Below are 6,873 nucleotides of genomic sequence, written 5' to 3'. Positions count from 1 at the left end.
ACCGACAATTCTGTGGCTATTGCAGCACGTGATATCGAATGCTTATAGCGGGGGGCTTTTTGTGTGTGTCTAAGGCTTCAACCATAACGGTAATTTATTATAAGTAAAATTGGAAAACACCAAATAATGCTGTGTACCCCCTGCAAGTAGAGTACATGCTTCTTTCTGTAAGCAGGGATGATCTTTTGTCCTGCAAAGGCATTTCCTTTTTTTGCTTCTGAAGGTATTTTTGAAATATGGGTTGCTATTAATAAGATCAACAGTTACTTTTGCCAGCTGCCAGCATACTTTGAAAAAAAAAAAGTTTGCAAACCCACTAGGGGATGCTTAGTTGTGCATTTTTTGGTTTCTATGGCTGCAAGATAACCCCGCCAAGAAAAAGACCAGTCTTAGGCTGGGAGCTAGTATGGCACAGTGGCATGGGTGAGCCTGGACATTGGGATTATGGCTTCTGGTCCAGACTCTGCCATCACGCCGATAGACTTTGGCTTTGGGCTATCTTGCTTGACTCTTGGGTCTTGTTTCTTCGTCTACAAAATGAGGGCTTTGATCCAAGTGCTTTCCAAGGGACATTTTATCTCCCAAAACCCCTGGTTCTGCTTTTTCAGCTTGAAATGATAATTTCTCCTTTGTTTATGTTGAGAACAGGTTTGATTAAATGAGGTGGATTTTGTTTGATCCTTTTAAGAAGTCTCCTTGTTCATGTGAATTTTTTTTTTTTTTTTACTGGTGGATTGTTTTTAGAAAGTATATGCAAAACATTAAATGTAGTTTATGTTCATATTTGTTATGTTAGAGGACATACAATTTCATTTGATTTATCAAAATTGCTTCACACTTCATGGGGTGCCTGGGTGGCTCAGTGTTAAGGCCACTGCCTTTGGCTCAGATCATGATCCCAGAGTCCTGGGATCAAGCCCCACATCTGGCTCTTTTCTTGGCGAGGAGCCTGCTTCCCTTCCTCTCTCTCTCTGCCTGCCTCTCTGCCTACTTGTGATCTGTGTCTGTCAAATAAATAAAATCTTTTTTAAAAAATTGCTTCACACTTCATAAGAAAGTCATTGGGAGGTAAATTATTGCCAATTCACCAAATTATTTACAGAGGGATATTTTTTGATATGCTGTATCCAATTTGGAAAACAGCACATCACTGAAACCATAGTAATTCACATTTTTCTATTTAATTAAAAATCTCATAAATACTATGTATACCCCAAGAATAAGCCTGCTTATTTATTTAACCAGTCAGGATTATGCCTTCCTTTTTTTTTCCCCCTTAAGGACTTCATTTTTTTATTTTTTATTTTTTATTTTTTAAGATTTTATTTATTTATTTGTCAGAGAGAGAGCGAGCAAGAGCGAGCACAGGCAGACAGAGTGGAAGGCAGAGTCAGAGGGAGAAGCAGGCTCCCTGCAGAGCAAGGAGCCCGATGTGGGACTTTATCCCAGGACGCTGGGATCATGACCTGAGCCGAAGGCAGCTGCTTAACCAACTGAGCCACCCAGGCGTCCCTAGGACTTCATTTTTTTAGAGCAGATACAGGTTCATATGCATTTTTAAATGTTTAATTTTTATTACCCATAAAAATTAATTTTTCTTTTTTTGTTTTGTTCTTTTGTTTTTTTCTGAGAGAGAGAACAAGGGTTGGGGAGGGACAGAGCTGGGAGAGGGAGAGGGAGAGAGAGAATCTTAAGCAGGCTCCATTCCCAGCATGGAGCCCGAACACGGGGCTCAATCCCATGACCCTGAGATCATGATCTGAATCAAAATCAAGAATCAGACACGTTACTGACTAAGCCACTCAGGCACCCAAAAGTATTTTTTCTTTTACAATCAAATGATCTGTACCAACCAAATGTTTTCATTTTCCTTTTCCTGTTTGTTCTTGCACTCCCCGAAGTCAGTTTCCTATTTTCTCAGTTCTCCTCTCAATTTAAAATTAGTGTTGGAGGTTTGGTACAGAAGAGTGATGGGGAAAGGTCTTACCAGGACATGGGAGGCTCAAAATAAATTAGTCTGTTGAGATTTGGGGTCTCCAAAATTGGGATTTACCATGGGAATGATCAGACTTGCCAGGTCTTTCCCTGCCTGGAGTTTAGAAGGAAGACTAACATCTTTTTTTTTTTTTTTAAAGATTTTATTTATTTTATTTGACAGACAGAGATCACAAGTAGGCAGAAAGGCAGGCAGAGAGAGAGAGGAGGAAGCAGGCTCCCTGCTGAGCAGAGAGCCTGATGCGGGGCTCAATCCCAGGACCCTGGGATCATGACCTGAACCAAAGGCAGAGGCTTTAACCCACTGAGCCACCCAGGCGCCCCAAGACTTTGAACTAGAGTTCTTAGAGCATCATGGAGAGGCTCACTGACTATTTGCTAGAATCAGAATGTTTTATACAATTTAACAAAAAGTTACACAGGGGGGAAAAATGGGCAAAATTCTGTGGAAACATGGTTTCCTAACCAAATACCCATTCCTATTCCTTGCTTTTACTCCAGAGGGTAGAAATGCTAACTTTTCTTTTCACCATATTGCCACATAGTTAGGGATAATCATGTAAGATCTTGCCAGTGATACATAATTGGAGGTCGCTGAGGATTTCTGGGGCATTTTTTGTTTTCCTGCTAAAAGGGGCAGATGTGGCCGGCATTGCCTTTTCCTGCCTTGAATGTAGCTGTGAATGTCCAGACTTATACTAATTGGTAGAGCAGAAGGGAAGAGAACCTGATTTGAAAGTGCTGAGCTGCTAAAACAAGGCCATCATGTGCCTATTTCCAGGCTTCTAGTTCTAGATGAAAAGTAAACCCTCATTACGTTAAGCCACTTTTAATTGCTACTTGCTGCTGAAGGAATACCAATGAGAATTTGAGGGTGAAAGGGGGCAGAAATGGAGGACTTGCTCTGTTAGACTTTGAAACCCAGGAAGCAACAAGTGAATGTAGCTGGTTAAGGACAAAACTAGAGTTGTTGCTAGGCTGACCCCAACCATCTTTGCAGTCCATAGAACGTGAAACGCTGGGGGCCAGGGGGTTGGGAGAGAAGAAATTGTTTGGTAGAGATGGAGTCCACACCTGGAGCTATTGGTGCCTTGGGGGTGACTGAACCAGTTCTGATAGGAACAAACTTTCCAGTTAAGTGGGAGGTCGTCTGCCTGGCCCTCCACTGTCCCCTTTTTGCTCCTTGATTTTGATCATCCCAAATTACCCAATACTCCCCTTGCCCCAGCCCCAGCCTTACACTTTCTCAGTAACTACCTCATTCCTAGTGTTTCCCCCAGTTCTTCAAGTTGAGTTGTCAAGTAGGTCAAGAAAGTACTATCACCAATGACTTAAAGGTCATGGCTCTATCTTGGTACTGGACATCAGTGTGAAGGTTCTATAGATATTCTGTAAGAGGACCAAGGAAAACTTACTCTAGTAATCCTCCAAGACTTCCATAAAATCACAGGAGAATGGAGTTTCACTCGAGGGCCTCCCACTGCCCACGCTCATAGGACTGTGGATATTAGTGAAGCCTGTGTGCTGGGAGGAAATGAAGTGATTGTCATGGAAGACTCTTCAGCCAAACATCGGACCATTTTTCTGAAATAAAGAATACCATGAGGGTCTCCAAAGCCTGGAGTCAAATAGCAATCCTCTCAGGGATGGCAAGCTTGTGGCTCTCTCTTACCTCTGGAAAGCTCAATACTGTTCTGAAACTCAGGGATTTTGCTGAGGAAACTGTGGGCTACAACTTTTGTCCTTTCTTCCCCCGACACTGCACAGTGTGGCCCCACAGAAGTATGACAAGACCTGTCATCATGGGTTCTCAAATGTCATCATGTTTGTCTCCATTCTGATGCCAACCTTGGCCTCACCCTCCTTCCTGGTGTGAAGGTCCAAGTGGAGCGGTCTAAATCTCCCCCACTCTAATGGGTCAGAGAAGCCAAAGGAAGTCAAGTTGCTCCTCGGGAACCTGCTAGACATGGAGTTCACTCAAAGAATGACCACGGCAGGGTTTACAAACAATGGGGTCATGCAGCTGATAACAGTTCCCTGGACTAGTGCCACTTAAGGTATGGACCAGTGTCTGTCCATGAACAGTTTCTTACCTGTTCAAACAACGTAAGTACATAAGTTGAGTAGTACTGAGAGATTTTATAGCACTTCAGTGTTACCATGAAGGATAGTCATTTGTCTTTGTATGTTACAGAGTATCACTCTTCAATGGATTAGGAGTAAAAAATTCATTTTCAAACAGTTGGAGGATTGCTTCTCCCCATCTGGAGAGAAATTGCCAGAGTTTGGGCCATGAAGTGATTTGATTATGAGGAGCTTTGTGGTTCACTCGGACTGGCCTCTAAGTTACGCGGCTTAAAACAGGTCAAATGTTAGGGCCTTTGAATTCTCAGACCTCTCCGGCCCACTAGAGCCGTGGAGTTTAGTGGAGGGTCAGAAGACCATAGGGCAATAAGATTGGGGCTTCTTATATACAACTCACTACTCTGATGGCCTACTCAGTGTCTCCAGCAGGAGGTCTAATAGATCTCTCAGACTGAACTGCTCTTCCCCGACCCCAAACCCCTTCATCCACAACATATTCTTAACATTTGCTCAGATGAAAGATCTTGACGTTGTTATTGACATTTCTCTTTTCTTACCTTCTCACCCACCCTGGCAGGATGCTTGGCTCTGCCTTCCAAACATCCAGAATCCAACCTCTTCATACCATCTCCACTGCTACTGTGATGGTCTCTGAAAGGATCTCCCCACTTTTACCCGAAGGGTTCACAGTTCATGGTGCAGCAGCCAGCGTTGGCCTGCCTGGTCAGGTCTCTGCTGGAAACCCGAAACCAGTAATGGTGTCCCCATTGTACTCAAAGAGTCAAATCCTCCCAGCAGCCTCAGGCCTTACAGTGGGGGAGCTCCTCTCTCACCCTTGGCGTCCTCCTCTGCCCCCGCCACCAGGTCTTCATGCTGTGGCTTCACACTCCAGCCATGCTCCCACCTTGGGGGATTTGCTCAGGCTCCACGGGGAAAGCTCTTTCCAAAAGGGCGTGTGGCTAACTCTCCCTCCATGCTAGACTTCCCTCAAAACCTCACATTTTCCAAGGGGCTTATCCTGATCTCGTGATAGCAGTGAACTCACCCTCCCTCCCCGCACTCTGAAATCTCCCTGCCCCTGCTCTGCTTTTTCTGTGTTCCACTGAGCCTGTATCTTTACATTGTACCGTCTCCATGTGCTCAGATATTGTTTCCTCTTGCCCCCTCCCGCCAGGGTGTGAGCTTCTCAGAGAAAGGCCTCTGAATTCTCAGACCTCTCCGGCAGATCGAGTCAGGCACTGAATAAGTGCCTCACCTTATAGCAGTTCTTACTCATTCCGGGAAGAATCCGCGCCGGAACCTCCCTGTCGCCTTAGAGAAGGGAAAGCAGAGGGAGAGGAGGAGGAATAAGAGAGCTCTTGTTAAAATTCAGGGCTGAGGGGCACCTGGGTGGCTTAGGTTAAAGCCTCTGCCTTCGGCTCAGGTCATGATCTCAGGGTCCTGGAATCAAGCCCCGCATCGGGCTCTCTGCTCAGCAGGAAGCCTGCTTCCTCCTCCCCCCTCTCTGCCTCTCTGCCTGCCTCTCTGCCTACTTGTGATCTCTGTCAAATAAATAAAATCTTTTAAAAAATAAATAAAATAAAATTCAGGCTGAATTGCCCCATAAAAACAGCAGGAGCTTCTCATGCATTATCCTCCTTGCCTCCCTGTCTTTCCTTCTGTCTTTCTTTCTCCCTTCCATTCTGGATGGGCCAGAAACAGGTGGCAGATGAGGAATCAGAACCCATCGGCACGGAACCCATCTGCGGACAGATTTGCAGACTTCACAGAGGTGAAGCAGGGGGCATGGAGAAGTGGCTCAATCTGTCCATTCACTTTGAAAATGTACATGCGTGCTGGGAGCGTCTGGGTTTTTTTCCTCAGGGCAGGAGTTTGGAAAAAGGCATCCAGATCATTTCTTTCAACAGAAACTTGAAAAGCCCGAAAAAAAAAGAAAAGACAAAGTTTAGCAGAGAGAAAACACAAGGTATTATAGAGTAATTCCATTCAGATATATCCGTAATCATGACTGCATTAGTCACATTAAATTCACCTTGTTAAACGCAAAGACTTCAGATAGATAAACAAAATCTGACTACAGTTGACCCTTGAACAACATAGGTTTGAACTACGTGGATCCACTTATCTGTGGGTTTGTTGTTGTCGTTTTTTAAGATTATTTATTTGACAAAGAGTGAGCATAAGTTGGGGGAGGCAGCAGATAGAGAGGGAAAAGTAGGCTCCCCACTAAGCAAGAAGCCTGATGCGGGGCTCAATCCCAGGAACCCAGGACCATGACGTGAGCCAAAGACAGACACTTAACTGACTGAGCCACCCAGGCATCCCCTATATGTAGGGTTTTTTAAATTGTAGTTGACCTGCAATGTTAATACTAGTTTCAGGTGCGATTCAACAATCCTATCTATTAAACAGTGCTCACCACAGTAAGTGTAGTCACCGTACAATGTGACTGAATATATTCTCTATGCTGTATTTTTAATTCTGTGATGTATTTATTTTCTAACTGGATATCAGTACCTTTAACCCCCCTCACCTTTTTGCCCATCCCCAAACCTTCTTCCCTCTGGCAACCACCAGTTGTCTGCATTTACGGATCTGTTTTTGAGGTTTTTGTTTTTTCCATCCCACAGGTAAGTGAAGTCATATGGTATTTTTCTTTCTCTGGCTGACTTACCTCACTTAGCACATTTTCCTCTAGCTTCATCCATGTTGTCCCAAATGGCAAAAATCTCATTCTTTTTTATGGCTGACTATTATTCTGGGGTGTGTGTGTGTGTGTGTGTGTGTACACAC

Source organism: Mustela erminea, chromosome 6 (assembly GCF_009829155.1).
Source record: "Mustela erminea isolate mMusErm1 chromosome 6, mMusErm1.Pri, whole genome shotgun sequence".
NCBI classification, from domain to species: domain Eukaryota; kingdom Metazoa; phylum Chordata; class Mammalia; order Carnivora; family Mustelidae; genus Mustela; species Mustela erminea.
This window is presented reverse-complemented; position numbering follows the sequence as displayed.